Source organism: Anomaloglossus baeobatrachus, chromosome 6, assembly GCF_048569485.1.
Source record: "Anomaloglossus baeobatrachus isolate aAnoBae1 chromosome 6, aAnoBae1.hap1, whole genome shotgun sequence".
Taxonomy (NCBI): Eukaryota; Metazoa; Chordata; class Amphibia; order Anura; family Aromobatidae; genus Anomaloglossus; species Anomaloglossus baeobatrachus.
In genome coordinates, this window is record NC_134358.1 from 98,602,732 (window position 1) to 98,627,086 (window position 24,355).

Below are 24,355 nucleotides of genomic sequence, written 5' to 3' on the forward strand. Positions count from 1 at the left end.
ATATAGGGAAGCCCGTTTTTTTTAATTATTTCACTTATTTCATGAAATAATTAAAAAACAAATGACGTGGGCTTCGCCCCATTTTTGTGTCCAGCCGGGTACAACTAGGCAGCTGGGGATTGGAATCCGCAGCACAGGTTAGCCCGAGGTTTGTGGGCGCCTCTGCTGCGGATTTCAGTCCGCAGCCGTCCCAGAAAATGGCGCTCTCATAGAAGCGCCATCATCTGGCGCTGTATCCAACTCTTCCAACAGCCCTGGAGCCGGGTGGCTTGTTGGGTAATCATGAGTTAATACTGGCTTTGTTTTACCAGCCAGTATTAAGCCAGAGATTCTTAATGTCAGGCACGTTTGACCCGGCCATTAAGAATCTCCAATAAAGGGTTAAAAAAAAGACACCACACAGAGAAAAAATACTTTAATAGAAATAAATACACAGACACATTAGAGACTCCATCTTTATTACCCCCTGTCAGCCCTCCACGATCCTGCTCTTCTGTCTTCTTTCTTTCTAGTGTAGTAGTAGTGACGATTGTAGTGAGGAAGGATGAGATTCACCAGCTCATCACTTGGGGCTGGGGAACCTCCATCCTCACTACAATCATCACTAGTGTAGTAGTAGTGACGATTGTAGTGAGGAAGGATGAGATTCACCAGCTCATCACTTGGGGCTGGGGAACCTCCATCCTCACTACAATCATCACTAGTGTAGTAGTAGTGACGATTGTAGTGAGGAAGGATGAGATTCACCAGCTCATCACTTGGGGCTGGGGAACCTCCATCCTCACTACAATCATCACTACAATCGGGAAGCAGCGTGCAGCCTTCACTCCGTGAGTGATCAGTGCTGGCTGTCAGCGGTAACAGCGGTAACGCTGACAGACGCGTTACCATAGCAACGGTGCTCTCGGAGCCGCGGTTAGCGGTGATGTCACCGCTAACTGCGTTGCTATGGCAACGGTGATCTCCGTTAATGACCGGCTGTGTCAGCCGGTCCCTAACAGAACGGGGAGTCGACCGTGTGCTAGAGCATGTCGCCGGTACACGGCGATACACATATGTGCACCGTGTACCGGAGAGATGCACTCGCAGGTCCTACATGACGTGTCATAGTCATGTGACCAGTCTGTAGCCAATGAGATAATAGCCACGTGACTGGTCACATGGCTATTTTGACATCACGATAGGTCCTGCATCTCTGCTGGCAGTGCAGGTCACCGGGAGGATTCAGCGATCATCGGATGGAATAGCGGCAGGAGACAGAGTGCAGAAGGGATCGCGAGGACCGGTAAGTGTTATGGCAATGTTTATTAACTGTTTGTGTACATTTATCATGCATTTTTATGTGTTTGTGATTGCCTCCCATTATAGCCTATACGTTCGAGTTCGGTTCGTCGAACGTTCGGCGAGCCGAACTCGAACGGGACCCCCGTTCGGCGAACCGGCCTCGAGCCGAACCGGGACCGGTTCGCTCATCTCTACTCCCTGCTCTCCTAGTACAGCACACATGGGGTTAATTACCCATGTGTGCTGCAGCTAAATGTGCACAGAGCAGGGAGCAGCGCACACTGAGCGCTGGCTCCTTGCTCTCCTAGTTACAGCACACATCGGGTTAATTAACCCGATGTGTCCTGCAGCTACATGTGCACAGAGCAGGAGCCGGCACTGACAGTGAGAGCGGGGGAGGCTGGTATCAAATGTAAATATCGGGTAACCAAGGACAGGGCTTCTTGGTTACCCGATGTTTACATTGGTTACCAGCCTCCGCAGAAGCCGGCTCCTGCTGCCTGCACATTTAGTTGTTGCTGTCTCGCTGTCACACACAGCGATCTGTGCTTCACAACGGGACAGCAACAACTAAAAAATGGCCCAGGACATTCAGCAACAACCAACGACCTCACAGCAGGGGCCAGGTTGTTGCTGGATGTCACACACAGCAACATCGCTAGCAACGTCACAAAAGTTGTTCGTTAGCAGCGATGTTGCTAGCGATGTTGCTTAGTGTGACGGGGCCTTAACTCTGCTGCCCATATAATCCACCTCTCTCCTCAGTACTCTTCTGTTCTCCTCTAATCAAATCTCTTCATTGGTTCACATTTCTCCAGTGTATCCAATTCAAACATCTAACACTGACCTACAAAGCTGTCCATAATCTGTGTCCTCCATATATCTCCAAACTAATCTCCTGATATACTCCAACATGTAACCTTTGGTCCTCCCAAGATCTCTGTCTCTCTTCCTCACTTACCTGTTCCTCATTCAGCCACCTTCAAGACTTCTCCTGAGTATCCCAGTTCTCTGGAATTCTGTGCCTCAACACATAAAATTATCTGCTACTCTCACAAGTTTCAAACAGAACTTGAAAACCCATCTCTTCTAGTATGCCTAGACTCTGAAATGACCCCGATGCCTCCTCAACACTACTAGACTTGGTGCAACTCTCTGCACCTATTAAAGCAGGAGAACCAGGATTTAAATGATCATAAAACATTACATTTTATTAAAATGCAAATTGATAAAAACAGACAATGCACAAGATGTATACAAATATTAAAGACAACACAAATAGATAGAAGGTAGAATTCTATCTGTGCACATAGTTAGTGGATTAATACAAAGTATTGAATAAATGAACCATGTTTAAAAAGGATCACATGGCATGGACAGCATGTAAATATCTGAAAACAATATAGGCATCAATTCAAAGGTTAAGTGAAGTTAAGTTAAACATACCCATTAAAGGTGCAAGTGCCAGCACAGAGATAGACAAATCAGGACCCCAGAACAGGACCCCCAACGCGCGTTTCTCATGTCTGTACCTATACTTAGTTGTCCCCATCATCCTATAGAGTGTAAGCCTGCAAGGGTGGGGCCCTCTCCCCTCTGTACAAGTTCGACTATTTTAACTTATATCTGTATTTTGTATTTAACCATTTAACCCCTTCTCATGTACAGCACCATGGAATAAATGGTGCTCTATAAATAAATATTATTAATGGTAAAAAAAAATAATAATAATCCAGACCTGAATAAAATTGAAAGTCTGTGAGTTGGCATGAAAAAGGCACTGTATATTCCAATTCTAGATATGATATTTTGACTTTGTCAATTGAACTGTAACAGATTATAGGTGACATAAAAGTGGAAAATGTTTTGAAATGATTCTTCTTTGTTTTCTTCACAAGGCATTTTATCAGGGGTGTGTAGATGTTTCATATCCAGTGTAAACCATTCATGTTTTCTTTCAAGTCTCGCAGTTTTGTTAAACATCTCCAGGTATTGTGGTAGTGCATTATGCTAAAATGGCTAAATGTGATAGTAATTTTAAGAGTGCATTGTAAGCCGACACCTGATATTATAGATTTGCTCATGCTAAAATGAAAGATCGGAAATAATCTATTATAGACATATGATCCTTTGTAACATTATATGCACTTACATTATAAGACATGTTAACAAGCTCTGGCATCCTCTATATTATTATCAGCTATTTGCCAGAGGAACAAGAATACATTTATAGCAACATATTCTAAACCGGTCTCTGCCACTAATAGGCCTGTCACTGCGGTATATTATTGTCATTGATATCTGATTGTGGCTTTGTCATACCTAGACAGATATATTACCTTACTCCTTGTTCACTGGTCACATTTCCAACACTTTTTTTTTTTTTCGCAGTAAATTACATTTTTTTGCTTTCATTCAGAATGACAAAATTCTATTACTAATGTACTACAGAATGTAATATACATTGTAGAAATTCAATGCAGCTGGCTGGCATGTCACCAGAGTTCATTGTTGAAACCTTACTATCTCCATTAATTCATGCATAGAATAAGCTAAGAGGGAGAATAAAATGTTCTTAAAGGAAATTAAAGTAACATTGTTAGCCAAAAAAGAAATGTCAATTGCATGAAATTGGGTTTTGTTAAATTAAGAGGACGACAGTTTATAATAAAATACATTAAAGATAATAAAGCGCTATGTAATTTTCATTACTGTGGCTAAATAGAGGAAGCGTTCTCAAGGAAATCTCAGATGTGTCACTGGCAACAAAAGTAGCATTGAGCACATAAATTGGATGAAAGGAGAGATAGTCCAAGCAAGTTTGATGTGCAACTTTATCTCTGTAACAAGAAGAACTTTGCTAACTCATATATTCAAGAAGAGAAACTGGAATCCATAGGGCTTTAAAGGAAAGTCAAGGATGCCCTTATGCAAAGAGGAGCATAAAGCTGGGTTCACACATAGCGACAGCGACAACGACGTCGCTGTTATGTCACCATTTTCTGTGACGCAACAGCGACCTTGTAAGTCGCTGTTATGATCGCTGCTTAGCTGTCAAACACAGCAGACGCAGCACCGATCAGAACGACACGCGTCGCTGTGGAAGCGATGCTGCGCTTGGTAACTAAGGTAAATATTGGGTAACCAACCAAAGTGCTTGGTTACAAGCGCACACCGCTTAGCGCTGGCTCCCTGCACTCAGCCACAGTACACATCGGGTTAATAAGCAAACCTTTGCTTATTTCCCGATGTGTACTCTGGCTGTGTGCAGGGAGCCGGCAGCACAGGCAGCGTGAGAGCAGCGGACGCTGTAACTAAAGTAAATATCGGGTAACCAAGGAAAGGGCTTCCCTTGGTTACCTGATGTTTATCTTGGTTACAGCTTACCGCAGGCTGCCAGACGCCAGCTCCCTGCTCCCTGCTCGTTTCATTTCCTCGCTCTCTCGCTGTCACACACAGCAATGTGTGCTTCACAGCGGAAGAGCAACGAGCAAAAAATGAAGCAGGGCATTCAGCAATGACCGGCAACCTCACAGCAGGGGCCGGGTCGTTGCTGGATGTCACACACAGCGACGGGATGTCGCTGCTACGTCACCGAAAATGGTGACGTAGCAGCGACATCGTTGTTGCTATGTGTGAACCCAGCTTAAGACTGTGTTCATATTTGCATTCTGTTGGCAATTCAGGCAGATTTGACAATGTGCAGTGTGATACTTAGTATTCAAATGGTAAACATCATGACTAGAGATGAGCAAATCTGAGGTTTTTAGTTCGTAGTGTCGTACCCCGGGGCAGCCAAGCTGCTCAGATCCGGGCGGTCCGTGGCTCAAGGGGCCCCGGATCCGGGGGCACCATCGATCAGTTTTAAATAAAAGGGAAAATAATAAAAATAGTGCGACTATACCACTCGCGGTGGTATGGCCGCCGCTGCCGGTCCTCTCTGGGGATGATGGATGGGGCAGCATGGATGGTAAACCCTCCGCCAGGAAGGCTTTTCAACAGGGGCAGGTAGGGGTTAACGTGAAGGCGCAGGGAAATAACTCAGTAAAGCGACCAAACTGCATTCCCCTGTCTGGCCTAACAGCTGGGTTCGCACCCTGGGGACGTGCTGGATCCCAGGTGTGCCCGAGTCCTGTGTTCCTGTGCCAGCCAACCTGGTGCCACTCACCCACCAATGTACTCGTGTGTGTGTGAGGGTCCTCCCTGGCTTGAAGCACCCGGAGGTCCGTCTGGTGTCTGGGTCCTGCCGCAGGCAGCTTGGACTATTTAAGGGAATATGTCCCGGTCCTCCCTTTGCTGCCGATGCCTCGGACGTTAGTGGTGGCAGATGAGTCCTGGAAACCCACCCGCCTGGCTTAGTTAATAGATGGCTTGAAGTCCCGGTCTCTTCTGGGACCTGCACCCCGTGCATGCAAAGTACTGGGAGCCCTAGATTTCCACCCCCACAGGATTCCACTGTCCCTAGAGCTTGATCTCTCGCTCTCCAGCTACTTTATCCCCTGAATGGCTGATGTTTCTCCTCAGGTCCTGGCGATGTCTTTACTACTACTTCGCCGGCTTTGTTACTTATCACTCTCCTTTCAGTTTCCTTCTCTTTCTCTGTGTCTCAAGATTGCTTTGTCTGTCTTGAAACATTTGCTGTCAACTCTCTCTTTCTTACTACTGCTCACTTCAGCCTCCTCTCAACCACCTTCTCCCTTCTCTCCCATTTTTACTACTCCACCCACACCCCCCAGGCCACTTGCTCTTCCCCCAGGTGTCTGCCTGTTCGCTCACAGTGCCCAGCCCTGTAACCTGGTTCTAAGTGTAAGTGTCCTGGTGTGCTGGTGTGTGTACTGACTGGCACAGTTATGTAGGACCCGAGCTGTTACAGTGGTGTTACCTTGTTTTGTGACACCTGGTTACCGCAGGGGTGTCACATTAGCAAACACAGACATTCCAAAAAAAAAACAGAGTTCGGGTGCTTTACATATGCAAAACACTTGCACAAGCATCACTGTGCTCGAGTACGCTTGGTGCTCAGCCCAGAGTTAGCCGCTTGCAGTGTTTGAACGGCTCTCACTGGGGATAACAATAGAAGTGACCTGGTTATGGCTGGCTGCAAGTGGGTGGAGGCACGAACTGCCCCACTAGTGACTTCCATTGGGGTTCAGGTGAAGTCTGTGTCCCAAACCAAACTTTATCTAAATTCTGGCTTAACCTTCCAAATCAAACTTCCACGCATCCGCTCATCTCTAATCATGAAAGAAACAGGATCTCATCATGAATTAATAGTATATATCAGGCATCAATGGAATCTGACACTATCCAGATCCACTATAAAATGTCTTCGGCTTTAATATAGTGTGACGTTGAACACAGTTCACACACTGTATGAACTCACTCGCTTGCTGGTTACTCACTCGCTTGCTGGTCTTCAAGGTAGCATAGTAGCTCACTCCCATTTAAAAGTTCTGCAGGTTTATTCAAAACACAGCATAAACTGCTTCTCAAACATAACATGAGTCTCTTCTGGCTTTTACAGGCAAAATAAACAGACACAGTTTTCCGGTCTCACTCACAGTGGTCACACTGATCCCAGTCAGGATTAGTCCATGGATTCCAAGTCCATTATCTTCAGGAGATTTAGCAGTCTCCCCACACACTCATTAACGTGAGTCCACACACCTCTCTATAAGTTATTTTCAGGGAAGCCTGGTACCTTCCTCACACTGACTCCAGTTAGTCTCACACACACTCTTCCATGTGCCAAACAGCAGACTCCATTTTACATGTCATGTGACCTGTCAAACACATGTCAAATACACCCGTGGGTGGGTATGTAGGTGGCCAGACCCACCCATCTCTCCAGCCACCTGTGAACCTGGGCCCTGGGAACACTTTAGCAATACATGTGGCACTACAAGTGGCAGAACGAACCTCCAGATTCACACCACTTTCATGGTACATACAGTGGGGAAAAAAAAGTATTTAGTAAGCCACCAACTGTGCAAGTTCTACCACTTAAAAAGATGAGAGAGGCCTGTAATTGACATCATAGGTAGACCCCAACTATGAGAGACAAAATGAGAAAACAAATTCAGAAAATCACCTTGTCTGATTTGGCAAAATTATTTTTGAAAATTATGGTGGAAAATAAGTATTTTGTCAATAACAAAAGTTCATCTTATTTTGTTATATAACCTTTATTGGCAATGCCAACTTTTTAAGGGTGTTTAATTTAAATTCTGTGATGTAATTATATATATATATAATATATATATAATTATATATAATTACATCACAGAATTTAGAATATATTACATCTCATTAACCAGAGGTGATTAAAAATTAAAGGCAGATTTAGAATAAGCAACAAAATCTGACCTAAAAAAACAGGGTAAAAATCTCATGTGCATATTTTCTTCTTCCCCAGAGTTATCTAAATATTGGTTTCAATTCCTGGAATTTTTTTGTTCCTTATCGTTTATTATTTCTTATAATTCTATAACTACAGTTATTGTCCATTCTTATAACGATACAAAATTTAATTTCTATTTGACATTCAAAGAATAAAAATTTATTCCCTTAACTTCAAAGATAATAATTAGTGATGAGCAAATATATTAGGCACAATTCGTTACTGACACGAATATTAAGCTATTCAGGAAATTTGTTACTTCTTGTATATTTTGTTCCTCGCCTCGTGAGTTTCAAATCCTCTTCCCACATGTTTAGCGCCTGATTTTCAGCCACTAAACATACGGGGATTGCCTGCCAATCACAGTATTGCCATTGCTTCTATTTTTGATAACCAGCCAAGATAAAATGCACAGCCTGGGGCTGCATCCCATAGCTATCTACTTTAACTGCATTGGTTATCACAAATAGGTGGGGGACTGCATGTCTTTTTTTGTCACTGCTCCTGCCAATTACAGTAATGCCAGTAGCAAAGATGGCTATGGCATTACTGTGATGGGCAGGCAATCCCTGCATGTTTAGTGGGTGAAAATAAGGCGCCAAATGTGTGGGGAGAGGACTTGAAACTCATGTGGCAAGGAGAAAAATGCTCAAGGAGTAATACATTTTCTGAATAGCTTAATTTTTGCCGAATCACAGCTGACATCAAGCCCATATATTATCAGGATTAATATATGGGCTTGATGGCAGCTGTGATTTGTCTAAAATCACAGCTGCCATCAAGCATTGGGTTGGTAATGGAGATGTGTCTATGAGATCCCCCCATTACCAACCTTGTAAGAAAAAAGAAAAACAACACAAATATATAAAAATCCTTTATTTTAAATACATTTTTAAAAAACACATTGTTTCATCAATTTATTAGCCCCCAAAACACTCCCGCAGGTCCGACGTAATCGATAGCTCGAAACTCCAGGAACCTTAAAGGCTCCCTTAAAGTTACCAGGTTGAGAGCTGCTGCAAGACCTGATGGCTGTGAACTCTTGTAATCTAAAGTTAACACAGCCATTGGGTCTTCCCAGCTGATACGGCAACCCATCGTTGTCCTGTGAAAATGTCAGAAGCATGCCGATTGGTGCATAAGAGACGGCGCCCCCCTATAAATGCTGCCACCAGAGATTGACACCATCATTTAACAGGCTAAAAGGCTTAGGCAGAGCTCTGCTGCACGAACAGCTGTTAAAGGCAAGATCTAGCTCATTATCATAGCTATCATCTGCCAGGAAAAATGCAGGCTTTACTTGCAAGCCTGCATCAAAGTCAGGGAGCTGTCATGATGTACCAGTACATAATTTGTCAAAACAAATTTACAGCACTCAAAATATAGCAAAGCTGGATGTTTACTTTGGAAAGTCCAAACCATTCAGACCATTTTCAAACATGCATTCCACCTGCCGAGCTGCACACTAGATATGACTACTGTGTCCTTACAGGAAGTCTCATGATAAGTGCAGCTCTGCAGGTGGAGTGCATATGTTAAAATGGTTTGAATAGACCAAAACGTCACAGTACTCATGTTTTGGACTGTGTACAATAAACAAACAGCTTTGCACGATTTTAAGTGTCTGAATATTTTTTTACATTACTTATGGGTTGGACCCTATCCCTGCACCCAAATTGCTTTGGAATATCTATTTTTAATCCAGTACATCAAATGTAGGGGGTTAAATCAATGGACTCTCCTCCAAAGTTTGAGATGATTTTTATAGCTTGTAAATAGATTGAAATGAGGTTCCTTACCCTCTTACAAATACTCTGGATTTTTGGAGAGTGAACCCACAGTTCTACATGCTGAACTTTCCTGTGATATTCTATTACTGGTTGTAATCAGTGATGAGCGAGCACAAAAAATACTCAAGTGCTCAGTACTTCAATCAAGCAGGTCGATCATCACAGGAGGAGACATAATCTCTGAAGGGCTGGGATTCGAACATGGTGTTTGAGCACCCGTGATACTCGGCCAAGAAAGAATTGTACTTGAGCACCCTGATGCTTGATTGTGGTCAGCAGTCAGCACTGCTCATTATTCCCTCACTCGTCACTAGTTGCACCATAACGTATGTAGCTAGCAAGGAAAGGACACATCCCTCCACACTGATACACCCCTGACAAAATGCTATCTGCTCTTTCTAATAGATTAATGGCTTTTAGCCAACTATTGAATATAATTTACCTTATAGGTAAATTAAAACTTAATTTTCTCTACTAGGTAATCTCTGTAAATGTATCTGACTAACTGCAACATGCATATGTGTTATGGTCGCCGAGGGGCGGCTAGCATCTTGGAGTGGACCCACTAGACCATACAACGGACTTCCCTGAAGGAACTAACCAGTAACAAACCCCTATACAGGGACTGTCTGGTGCAGCAACAGGGGACCTAAATGCACGATGACCAAGAACCAGTGGTGTTGGCTCTTATGGACTTGGTAAAGTCTCTTAATGTTAGGTGCTGGTGTACTCGGTGGTGGCAGCACGCAGGTGGTAACTCAAACTTAGCAGCACGAAGGTGATGGCTGAGACGTGGCAGCACAGAGGTGATGGCTCAGATGTGACAGCACGGATGTGGTGGTGGTAGAGAGCAGGGTCTAGGATGAAACACAGGTTAGGAATGCTGGTACTAAGACACAATTAGCAGAACTAGACACAGTAGCATAATGGGACCTGAGAAGTAGCAACGCACTAACTGATAGTCATAATTGCTCAGGTGTCTTCTGTAAGGGTAGGCAGTCTTAAAAACCTTTAAGGTAATAGGTGACCTCAGGAATCACTTCCGAGTAATGGTATGACGGCCCTTTAAGAAAGGCGGCGTAGCCATGCACACATCCTATGGGAACTTACAGAATAGGTGCGCATGGCCTGGAAGCAGGAGAAGGCCGTGGCAGACCTCGGGGCAGGAGAGGAGCGAATGGAGCCGCCGGGTAAGTGAGAGGGAGGGTGCCCCCTCTGGAGCCTGGGAGTGGGAGCGTGCAGGGATACCGCAATGGGACCAGGCAGGTGAGAGGGATTGCGTCCCCCTGGAGCCTGGGTGCGGGGTCGTGTGAGGATGCTGACTTGGGATCAGCACTGGGCGCTACAATATGTAGAACAGGAGAACCAAAACATTACCCATTCCTGAAATCCCCAAGGTTCACATTTTCCATACATATACAGGCTCACAAATTGTTTAATATTTTTACAAAAATCCTAAAATTCTCCCCATAAAGTCTGATAAGACTATAACAACAAAACAACTGAGTCACTGCAACTGCAGTCTCCTAGACATGTAATTGTGGACTGACTCTTAATAGAGTCTGCATTAGAAAAGAATCAGAATTGAAAGAATTCCATAAAGAGAATTAAGCTGCAGGTTTCTAAGTAGCTTACTTATTTATATTCCTGTTACATGAATAAGATTATAAAAATTCCCATTCATTGGTGTTAATATCTACAATATTGTACACATGGTATTCTCTTGGGCCAAATAAAGCGCAAGTAAATATTTAGCTAAAAGGTTATTCTCTAAGCTGTCCTTTTTGCAGCATAAATCATTGCAAAAGATGGATAAGCGTTTACTAGTTTGATGTCATTTACTGAGAAAATTGCCTTCAGAAGACAAGAACAGAATTCTATGTCACATCCATTGGGTAAGGCCTTCTATAAGAAATTGCTGTATAAACTGATGAAGATTAACAAAGACCCACAAATCTTATGCTCTGGATAGCTGGAACATAAGTAATTGTCCAGAAAACGTAAAGCAATTGCAATTTTTGTAGATTTCTATGTATATATGATAAAATTGTATTGTTTTTACTGTCTTTCCTTTTTTAAAGTTTTTAGCTTGTATGTTTTCAACAAGTTTGAGTTTTTTTCTCCAGGTACTCCTGCTTTGTGTGTGCATAAAATGAATAGAAGCAGCAAGCACTGAACACTAGGTGGCAGATTTGAATGTCAGAAGCCTATAGGTACAAGATTAATGATGCATTAAACCATGTTCCTTTTCAAACAAAACCATATACTGAACATGGTAAATTAAAAAAAACAATTGTGCAATTGCACTCATTTTGGCAATTTCATTGCACTTAGAATATTTTTCCTGTTTTTCAGTACAATATGGGTCAGATTGAATGGTGTCATTCAAAAGTACAACTCGTCCCGCAAACAAAAAGCCCTCATATGGCAATATTGACAGAAAAGTAAAAAAAATGAGTTATGGCTCTTGGAAGAAGAGAAAGAAAAACTGAAAACGGAAAATTGCTGGGTGGTGAATGGGTTAAAGGAATCCTGACATAATCAAAACAGCTTTTATTGTGTCAAGAGAGAGTTAGAACACACAGTCCGAAACTAGTTCTTGTTGGTCTAGTTTGTTCATTGGATTTTAACATGGACTTTAAAAGTGGATGGAATTTTTAAACTTTTAATAACATTTTTGGATTTTAATATGACTGGAACATCACTGCTAGATATCCTGCTTGTATATACCTATGTGAGTGCGTGCCTGCTCTTCTATATCCGTGCACTATTTGGCCGAGTGATCTCCTGAGGACTGGGGGAGCTGGATTCAATTTTTTTTTTGAGAATTAAACCCAGTATACAGGACAGGAGAAATGGTACTGTACTGTGTATGTATACAGAATAATACAGATACTGAGGATTACACCTAGTATACAGGACAGATAAAATGTTACAGTGCAGTGTATATTCAGAATAATACACATACCAAGAATTACACACAGTATACAGGACAGGAGAAGTGGTACTGTGCAATGTATATACACAGGATAATATGAATACCGAGAATTACACTCAGTATACAGGACAGGAGAAATGATACTGTGCAGTGTTGATATAGAAGGGTTAATAGTTTCTCTATTTCTTTATTAAAGATATTTTATTTCATTAGTAAGTATATATGGTGGTAGTTCATAAACATGGAGCCTTCGGAATTAGAGACAAGCTCAAGGATTATTATTGTCTCTAAATGTTCTTCTTATCTTCTTCTTATCTCATATGCATGACTCTACATTTTTGTTTTGCTAAAACTTAAAGGTCATATGAGCAACTTGTAAAGTCCAGCTAGAAGCCTTATTTGCAATATCACATTGATCTGTAAATGGTATAAATAAATTGTACCTTAGCTAAATAAACAGAAAACTGATCATGCTCACATGAATGCAGGTCTTTTTCTCCGAACGCTAGATCTTGATTAGGTCTGAAGAGGCCTAATTCAGAGGACCTCACTGGTGATCCCATAAGCTGACTTGTGACAAAACAGAACAGCTACAACAGTGTATATATAGAATTATACGCATACCAAGACTTACAGCCAGTATACAAGTTATGAGTAATGGTACTGTGCACTGTATATATACAGAACAATATAGATACTAGAAATTACACCCAGTATACAGGACAGGAGAAGTAGTACTGTGCAGTGTATATATACAGAATAATACATATACTGAGGATTACACCCAGTATACAGGACATGAGAAGTGGTACTGTGCAATGTATATATACAGAATATAGATACTGAGAATTACATACAGTATACAGGAGAAATGGTACTGTGCAATGTATATGTAGAATTATACACATACCAAGAATTACACTCAGTATACAGGACAGGAAAAGTGGTACTGTGCAGTGTATATATACAGAATAACAAAGATACTGGAAATTGCACCCAATAAAAGAGGAAGAGCCCGCATTGCTTGAGAATGGCATGCAACAAATAAAAAGTGTAAATTCACAAATTATTCCAACTGTACTATAATACAAAATGAGACTTTTAGCAAACAATTGATCAAATGTTTTGAGCCACCCCTGCCACGTCACTGCAAATCTGAATAGGGGGGTCCTACTGTATAGTATATATTTTCATTGTGCCATGTGGCCTCCTAATTACATCAAAAACAGAACCATATTGAAGCAACACATATACCTGTAACATTTCAAAACTGCTTCCATGTTGCAAAGACAGGGAGCTGCGAAAAAAGGCAGCCAAAGTCCCAGCATGTGCAGCAGATGCCACATACACCAGGACAATGTCAGAACTGGCCCTCACTGTGCCAGACCAGGGTCCATGAATAAAGGCGGAGCAGGCCCAAGTTTGGTGCTTAATTAACAATGCCTGTGGAAAAGGGTGAGGTGGCTGAGTGTGAAGAGCCACCAAAATTAATTTTGATAGAAACAGAAAGAACATGCAAACCAAAACCAGGTGTGCACGGCATGGTGGGGATCAGCCACCAGACCAATAAGTAACAATAAAAGAGGAAGAGCCAACACTGCTGCAGAATGGAATGCAACAAATACAAAGTGTAAATTCACAAATTATTCCAACTGTACTATAATACAAAATGAGATTTTTAGCAAACAAATGACCAATTTTTTGAGTCACCCCTGGAATGGCACAATGAAAATATAAAATATAGAGTATAAAATATCCCTATTGAAATTTGCCGTAACGTGGCAGGGGTGGCTCAACAAAATGGATCAATTGTTTGCTAAACATCTCATTTTGCATTATAATACAGTTCTAATACAAAAAAGCAGCAAATTTCCAGCGCCAGGAGAAGCTTAATTAAAAATCCACTTTATTATGAAAAATAAAATAAAAAACAGCAGGTACAGCATATGTCGGATGGCTTACAGAACAACGCGTTTCGACGCTCAGGTCTTAATCATGTTCTGACATTGAATGCGACCATGGTCGCATTCAATGTCAGAACATGATTAAGACCTGAGCGTCGAAACGCGTTGTTCTGTAAGCCATCCGACATATGCTGTACCTGTTGTTTTTTATTTTATTTTTCATAATAAAGTGGATTTTTAATTAAGCTTCTCCTGGCGCTGGAAATTTGCTGCTTTTTTCTATAATTGTACGGCTGCCTAGCCATATTCCGTGCGCAGGAATTGGATATTATCAGCAGGACGGTTGGTGAGCTGGACTTTTTCTCTTTTCTTGGAATTACAGTTCTAATACAGTTTGTGAATTTACACTTTTATTTGTTGCATGCCACTCCCAAGTACTGCTGGCTCTCCCTCTTTTATTGGAAATTACACCCAATATACAGGTCAGGTAAACTGGTACAGTGCAGTGTATCTACAGAATAATACAAGATACTGAGAATTACACCCAGTATATACGAAAGGAGTTTTACTGTGCAGTGTATATATACAGAATAATACAGATAAAGAGAATAACATCCACTATACAGGACAGGAAAAGTTGTACTGTGCAGTGTGTATATATACAAAGGCATTAATAAGAAAGACTGCATGATTGTGCCTGAGTTTACGTCAGCCTTCTTTGGTTGATCCAATCTCCTGCAATGTATAGAAAAGGTATCAAATCAATTTGCCAATATTTAGTGCTCTCTTTGTGATTCTACATTTTAAAATTGCCACCTTTTGTATTTTCGTATAGTAAGTGTCCCCTCTGTACCCTCCTATTTTAGTTATTATATGCCCTAAAATAAAATAGACTCTAATAGACTAGAATTCATATTCTTATAACTCTACAAAGAACACAGGTGGCCTCTTCCTTTTCCTTTTGGCAGCCTGATGCGGGTGGCACAATGAAATGATGATTGGGGTCCCCTGTGTGACTGTGGGGGAGTGCAGACCCTCTAAGGATGTTGCTTCACTGTGACTTTCAGATTGTGTTGTACTGTGGCTGTAAGAGCCTGGCTCACTAGCAGAGCATAATGGTATGGCCCAGATCTCCCCTAATGCTGGGAGCTTATTTGGTCTGTTCAGACAGTAGGGGAGAGAAAAGCAGGAAGTGAGAGAAGTGAGAGACAGGGTTCCAGGACAAGCAGAGGGACGCACACAGGAATAGTGATGGGCAGCTCTTTTTGGTGATCTGGTTTCCAATGCTCCGCTCCCCAAAAAGAGTCGGTTCTTTTGGCTCGTTCATGGCTTCCTTTTAAATATGTGTTCACTGCAGGTGTAGAGACATATTTAAGCTTGTATTAATGCCGCCGAAACCCAGCCCACCCGCGGCTAAACCTCGTCCACCCGCAGCTAAACCCCGTACACTCACAATCGGCCAATTAATTTGCTGAGTGGGCAGGGTTTTGTTCAGGTGGGCAGGGTTTCGTCAACCAAACACCCAAATTTTACGCCCAGTGAGATCCGTTTAGAGAATTTAATGGCTCTGACTGGGGATCCAGCTCCTGTCAGTCACAGCAGGGAGCCGGATCTTTGTGTCGGATGGTTCACGACCGACACCTCACTACACAAGAAGGAATCTGTGTAGTGACTGTGCCATGAATTGGAGTAGCTCCTGTGTCTGTGTAAGAAGGAGCTGAGAGAGTTCCTGGTAACCCAGAGGAATGCTTGCCTGAGAGAGATGGTATCCGGCCTGAAAGCAGACGCTGCCTGGATGAGCCCAGCTGTCTGGGAATCGAGTGAAGAAAAGATCTTCATCCTCCTCAAGCACCAGAGCAGACCAGTCCTGCAACAGTACCGTTATTATATGCCTGGTTGCTGCATTTAGGGAACCATATTAGGCCTCCGTAGTTAGTGTGTGGTAGCTGCATGGTCTTTGTAGAGGAGACCAGTTAGGATAGAGGACAGAGCAGGATTGTTGTACGTTATAGATACATGTCGCTATTCTGCTGGTGAATATATTGTTGTTGGTTGTTATAATTGTGGTGATCTGGGTAGTCACTTCAGCTAACGAGTATAATCTTGTATTGTGGGCTGTATTTTGGCCTATATTCCTTTTCTTCAGCGTCACAGCAGCTCACGTTTGTAATCCCCTGTAATACAGTAAATAAACACTCACTCTGGTTTGTCCGTCAATTTGTCTGATTCCGTGACTTGCTCTGCATGGCGGTAGGCCCTCGGTGCATCACGTCATGACCATGGCCGCTTGTGGGCTGCATGACCTGCTGCATTCTAGTGTCGGCTTGGACCAATGATATCACTATTATGTCACATAATTTGTTTGTATTTGTATCCTGATGATGTAGATAGCATTATTGATAATGTGAACCCAAAGTACCTACTGCCAAAATGTTCCACCTACCATTTACCAGAATTACCATATAGACAGCCTGGCATTGGCTTAAATTGAGGACATGTGAGAATAAGGATTCTTTAACTCTTCATCCTATATGTAATGATTTTTTTTTTTGATAATGCTGTCAAAATTTTAAATTTAAGAGAAGACTGGATACGAGCTTAAAAGGGAAGACACAATTTTGAATGCAAATTACATGAAAGTTTGTTACATAATCGACATTTTCAAAACAAATCCTCCTTCTTTTATGTATTTGACATACCAAAGAACTCTTTTCAATAGCGATGCCTGAAGTTAATATGACAGTTTAATATGCCTGCTGCTCTTCAGATGCATCATTTGAATAAAAAATAATGAGCCGCCTAAAACAATTAGATACAGAAGGCAAATGCATTTCTCTAATGCATAATTCTTCTGCGCCAAGCTAATGAGTGATTCAGTGCTATTAGGATGCAATCTGATAATCATTTGTTTAGCTGTTAGCGCCTTTGCCCAGCGATCAGCCATTTATTTTAAGCAGATTCTAGTCATCATGATTTTTCTTCCAGAAACAAACGAGTATGAACAGACTGAAGGTGTTCTGCCTTGTCTGAATGGAGGGTGATGGACTGAAAGAGACCATCATTTAGGTACGTTCATAAACATCCAGAACATTGACAAGACAGATTGCAGGTGCATGTTCTTTAAATCTTCAAATATTATTAGCTACCTTTTGTAATTTTATTTTAGATTATCTTTTTCTTATCTTCATTTATTAATTTATTGTGGAATTTCTTAAACAATCTCGAGCTAAAAACAAACAAAAAGTTCGAATTTACCGTTGCTGTTTGTAGGGTTCATCTGTCTCTGCTCCAGACATCTTATGCCTGCAGACATTGGGATAAGAAATAGTAGCTGTTGTCAGTCCAAGTTGCACCAGTCATCTAAAGACTTATTATACTTTCTCATACACAAATCCTAACAAAATACATCTCTATACATGGGGAGAGATGAGAAGGTTTATGCATGAGAGAATTTATACTGTTGGAGCGTGAGAAATTATTTGGTATCAATAACAGCTAAAAAGCTTCCTTCAAAAAATTTATCCAATGCCACCTAAAAATGTCTTCAGTTACTAATTACATATATCTAAAATCAAAATCACCCAACTGAAGATAGTGCTCCTCCAGAATTGCTGAATCTTATAATTACAGGTTCAGGCTCTGGATGGCTAGGTGAGATGCACTGTAAACTGGCTGAGGTATTAGGAACCTAAACTTAAAGCGCACCAATCACCAGGATTTTCGTATATAACCTAAAGCCAGTGCTATACTGGCAGTATCAGGCTGATTCTATACATACCTGTAGTGGTCAGATCAGATGTTTAGATTTTGAAACCCAAGAAAGTAAAGTTTATAAAACCATCAGCTTCTTGAGTGACAGCAGCTGAGGATCAGATAATATCTGGGGGGATATTCATAGTAATCTCCTCCCCCTGTTAGAATTAGCAAAAGTGTTATACTATCGATTTACTTTTAATATAAGGATCTGTGGTGAGGTCATACCCATGTGACCAGCTGGTTTTAGCTTTGCTGGTTGAAGCCCCGCCCCTTCTCATCACATGGGTATGACCTCACCACAGGTCCTGTAATTAAAAGTAAATCGATGGTATAATACTTATGCTATTTCTAACAGGGGGAGGGGATAACTCTTAATCCCCCCGCAGATATTATCTGATCCTCAGCTGCTGTCACTCAAGAAGCTGAGGATTTTATAAACTTTACTTTCTTGGATTTCAAATCCTAAACATCCAAGCTGACTACTACAGGTATGTAGAGAATCAGCCTGATAGTGCCAGTATTGCACTGGCTTTAGGTTATATACAAAAATCCTGGTGATTGGTCCCCTTTAAAAAAAAGGCGAAAATTAACAATTTTGAAACGTCGGGTGCAAAAATGTGCTGTAATAATTCAACAAATTATTGCACTCAGAACAGATTCAAAATTAAATTAAAAAATTAAATACTATAAAGTATACTATAAATATTATATTACCTAAATGAGATAATCGATTTGCAAGATCCTGGATCAGCCACCAGTGATTGGCTAATATTAAAGCTGAGAATAAAAAGCGCAAATAGGGTCTTACCAGGTATTATAGGGATTTGTACATAAAGTAACACCTATTGGGGTTGTAAGAGTCACAACCCCTATCTAAGCTTGAGATAATGGTGGCTGCCACAGCCCCACTTGGGTTAAACTTCAATGCTGGAAAGAAGAATGGGATTACTGCTGCGCTGCTGCCGAAAGAATAGACTGTTTATTTAATTAACTTCTCTACTTTATGGATCTACGCATTTCTGAGATCAAAGTCTCCTTCATCAGGACAAAGAAAAAAAGTCGACAATATATTGTTGACATTTTCCTTCATCCTGATGAAGCAGACTTTGATCTCCAAAACGCGAAAACCTGTAAAATAAAGAAGTTAATTAAATCAACAGTCTATTCTTTCGGCAGCAGCGCAGTGTTAACCCCGTTCTTCTCTCCAGCATTGACCAGTGCTTGGCTGTTAGATAAGAGTCCTGTGAGCCACACCCAATGAGTCATAATGGCTAATGTTTCTTTTTATTTGTATAGTGGCAATATAAGAAGTAAACTAAAACCTTATAAGATACCTTGGATACAAAAAATATATCCACACAAGTGTACAAATCGCCCCCTCAATATGCAGTATAAGGGTATAAGGCAGTACAGAAAGTAAATTCTGGTCATGAGCTATGTAGGACACTGATGCACCTACAGCTTCCTACTGGGGAATATTGTCACACTGTCTTCAGCTCTAAACTCATCGGGTGTCATGGCGACTTGTGATGTTTTTCATACTGCAGAGTCTGACATGCCATCTGGTGCTTGAGAGTTGCGCAGTCAGTCTCGGGTGTTGACTAGAGATGAGCGAACCGGTCGCGGTTCGGCTCGAGGTTGGTTCGCCGAACGGACCTCCCGTTCGAGTTCGGTTCGTCGAACGTTCGACGAACCGAACTCGAACTGCATAGGAAACAATGGCAGGCAATCACAAACACAGAAAAACACCTAGAAAACACCCTCAAAGGTGTCCAAAAGGTCACAAACAACTCACAACACATGGGAAAGTGACAAGGACATATACTCATGCGAAAACAAAAGAGCTGGACAAGGAAAAAGAGGAGGACACACAGATATATGAGTATATGCAAGGAAACATCGATTCCATTAATGTGCAACTTGAGCCCTGCTCATTCTTGGCTTCCAATCTTGATAAATTGCCTGAGCTCGCCACGTACGTCTTGGGGATCTTGTCGTGTCCTGCAGCCAGCGTTCTCTCGGAACCTGTCTTCAGTGCTGCTGTGGGTCTGCTGGCAGATAAGCACATGTGTCTGTCCACTGACAATGTGGACATGGCTCTCAGAGGACTTTTCTTCCCCTGGGTCAGCCAGGGGACGGGAAAGGCACGCGTATTTTTGAGAGTGCTTCATGCAAAGCATCTTTTTCTTTTTCAAAAGGGAGCTCAACCGATGCCAGTCAAGTGGGGTGTGTGTGGCCCAGTGAGTGGCAACCAGGGAGACTGTGGTTGGAGTCCCCTCGCTGTGTCTCTAAAAGAACCAAGATGAACAAGTCATGGCTCTCAGAGGACTTTTCTTCCCCTGGGTCAGCCAGGGGACGGGAAAGGCACGCGTATTTTTGAGAGTGCTTCATGCAAAGCATCTTTTTCTTTTTCAAAAGGGAGCTCAACCGATGCCAGTCAAGTGGGGTGTGTGTGGCCCAGTGAGTGGAAACGAGGGAGACTGTGGTTGGAGTCCCCTCGCTGTGTCTCTAAAAGAACCAAGATGAACAAGTCATGGCTCTCAGAGGACTTTTCTTCCCCTGGGTCAGCCAGGGGACGGGAAAGGCACGCGTATTTTTGAGAGTGCTTCATGCAAAGCAACTTTTTCTTTTTCAAAAGGGAGCTCAACCGATGCCAGTCAAGTGGGGTGTGTGTGGCCCAGTGAGTGGAAACGAGGGAGACTGTGGTTGGAGTCCCCTCGCTGTGTCTCTAAAAGAACCAAGATGAACAAGTCATGGCTCTCAGAGGACTTTTCTTCCCCTGGGTCAGCCAGGGGACGGGAAAGGCACGCGTATTTTTGAGAGTGCTTCATGCAAAGCATCTTTTTCTTTTTCAAAAGGGAGCTCAACCGATGCCAGTCAAGTGGGGTGTGTGTGGCCCAGTGAGTGGAAACGAGGGAGACTGTGGTTGGAGTCCCCTCGCTGTGTCTCTAAAAGAACCAAGATGAACAAGTCATGGCTCTCAGAGGACTTTTCTTCCCCTGGGTCAGCCAGGGGACGGGAAAGGCACGCGTATTTTTGAGAGTGCTTCATGCAAAGCATCTTTTTCTTTTTCAAAAGGGAGCTCAACCGATGCCAGTCAAGTGGGGTGTGTGTGGCCCAGTTAGTGGCAACGAAGGAGACTGTGGTTGGAGTCCCCTCGCTGTGTTTCTAAAAGACCCAAAATGAACAAATCATGGCTCTCAGAGGACTTTTCTTCCCCTGGGTCAGCCAGGGGACGGGAAAGGCACGCGTATTTTTGAGAGTGCTTCATGCAAAGCATCTTTTTCTTTTTCAAAAGGGAGCTCAACCGATGCCAGTCAAGTGGGGTGTGTGTGGCCCAGTGAGTGGCAACCAGGGAGACTGTGGTTGGAGTCCCCTCGCTGTGTCTCTAAAAGAACCAAGATGAACAAGTCATGGCTCTCAGAGGACTTTTCTTCCCCTGGGTCAGCCAGGGGACGGGAAAGGCACGCGTATTTTTGAGAGTGCTTCATGCAAAGCATCTTTTTCTTTTTCAAAAGGGAGCTCAACTGATGCCAGTCAAGTGGGGTGTGTGTGGCCCAGTGAGTGGCAACGAGGGAGACTGTGGTTGGAGTCCCCTCGCTGTGTCTCTAAAAGAACCAAGATGAACAAGTCATGGCTCTCAGAGGACTTTTCTTCCCCTGGGTCAGCCAGGGGACGGGAAAGGCACGCGTATTTTTGAGAGTGCTTCATGCAAAGCATCTTTTTCTTTTTCAAAAGGGAGCTCAACCGATGCCAGTCAAGTGGGGTGTGTGTGGCCCAGTGAGTGGAAACGAGGGAGACTGTGGTTGGAGTCCCCTCGCTGTGTCTCTAAAAGAACCAAGATGAACAAGTCATGGCTCTCAGAGGACTTTTCTTCCCCTGGGTCAGCCAGGGGACGGGAAAGGCACGCGTATTTTTGAGAGTGCTTCATGCAAAGCATCTTTTTCTTTTTCAAAAGGGAGCTCAACCGATGCCAGTCAAGTGGGGTGTGTGTGGCCCAGTGAGTGGCAACGAGAGAGACTGTGGTTGGAGTCCCCTCGCTGTGTCTCTAAAAGAACCAAGATGAACAAGTCATGGCTCTCAGAGGACTTTTCTTCCCCTGGGTCAGCCAGGGGACGGGAAAGGCACGCGTATTTTTGAGAGTGCTTCATGCAAAGCATCTTTTTCTTTTTCAAAAGGGAGCTCAACCGATGCCAGTCAAGTGGGGTGTGTGTGGCCCAGTGAGTGGCAACGAAGGAGACTGTGGTTGGAGTCCCCTCGCTGTGTTTCTAAAAGACACAAAATGAACAAATCATGGCTCTCAGAGGACTTTTCTTCCCCTGGGTCAGCCAGGGGACGGGAAAGGCACGCGTATTTTTGAGAGTGCTTCATGCAAAGCATCTTTTTCTTTTTCAAAAGGGAGCTCAACCGATGCCAGTCAAGTGGGGTGTGTGTGGCCCAGTGAGTGGCAACGAGAGAGACTGTGGTTGGAGTCCCCTCGCTGTGTCTCTAAAGAACCAAGATGAACAAGTCATGGCTCTCAGAGGACTTTTCTTCCCCTGGGTCAGCCAGGGGACGGGAAAGGCACGCGTATTTTTGAGAGTGCTTCATGCAAAGCATCTTTTTCTTTTTCAAAAGGGAGCTCAACCGATGCCAGTCAAGTGGGGTGTGTGTGGCCCAGTGAGTGGCAACGAAGGAGACTGTGGTTGGAGTCCCCTCGCTGTGTTTCTAAAAGACCCAAAATGAACAAATCATGGCTCTCAGAGGACTTTTCTTCCCCTGGGTCAGCCAGGGGACGGGAAAGGCACGCGTATTTTTGAGAGTGCTTCATGCAAAGCATCTTTTTCTTTTTCAAAAGGGAGCTCAACCGATGCCAGTCAAGTGGGGTGTGTGTGGCCCAGTGAGTGGAAACGAGGGAGACTGTGGTTGGAGTCCCCTCGCTGTGTCTCTAAAAGAACCAAGATGAACAAGTCATGGCTCTCAGAGGACTTTTCTTCCCCTGGGTCAGCCAGGGGACGGGAAAGGCACGCGTATTTTTGAGAGTGCTTCATGCAAAGCATCTTTTTCTTTTTCAAAAGGGAGCTCAACCGATGCCAGTCAAGTGGGGTGTGTGTGGCCCAGTGAGTGGCAACGAAGGAGACTGTGGTTGGAGTCCCCTCGCTGTGTTTCTAAAAGACCCAAAATGAACAAATCATGGCTCTCAGAGGACTTTTCTTCCCCTGGGTCAGCCAGGGGACGGGAAAGGCACGCGTATTTTTGAGAGTGCTTCATGCAAAGCATCTTTTTCTTTTTCAAAAGGGAGCTCAACCGATGCCAGTCAAGTGGGGTGTGTGTGGCCCAGTGAGTGGCAACGAGGGAGACTGTGGTTGGAGTCCCCTCGCTGTGTCTCTAAAAGAACCAAGATGAACAAGTCATGGCTCTTAGAGGACTTTTCTTCCCCTGGGTCAGCCAGGGGACGGGAAAGGCACGCGTATTTTTGAGAGTGCTTCATGCAAAGCATCTTTTTCTTTTTCAAAAGGGAGCTCAACCGATGCCAGTCAAGTGGGGTGTGTGTGGCCCAGTGAGTGGCAACGAAGGAGACTGTGGTTGGAGTCCCCTCGCTGTGTTTCTAAAAGACCCAAAATGAACAAATCATGGCTCTCAGAGGACTTTTCTTCCCCTGGGTCAGCCAGGGGACGGGAAAGGCACGCGTATTTTTGAGAGTGCTTCATGCAAAGCATCTTTTTCTTTTTCAAAAGGGAGCTCAACCGATGCCAGTCAAGTGGGGTGTGTGTGGCCCAGTGAGTGGCAACGAGGGAGACTGTGGTTGGAGTCCCCTCGCTGTGTCTCTAAAAGAACCAAGATGAACAAGTCATGGCTCTCAGAGGACTTTTCTTCCCCTGGGTCAGCCAGGGGACGGGAAAGGCACGCGTATTTTTGAGAGTGCTTCATGCAAAGCATCTTTTTCTTTTTCAAAAGGGAGCTCAACCGATGCCAGTCAAGTGGGGTGTGTGTGGCCCAGTGAGTGGAAACGAGGGAGACTGTGGTTGGAGTCCCCTCGCTGTGTCTCTAAAAGAACCAAGATGAACAAGTCATGGCTCTCAGAGGACTTTTCTTCCCCTGGGTCAGCCAGGGGACGGGAAAGGCACGCGTATTTTTGAGAGTGCTTCATGCAAAGCATCTTTTTCTTTTTCAAAAGGGAGCTCAACCGATGCCAGTCAAGTGGGGTGTGTGTGGCCCAGTGAGTGGCAACGAAGGAGACTGTGGTTGGAGTCCCCTCGCTGTGTTTCTAAAAGACCCAAAATGAACAAATCATGGCTCTCAG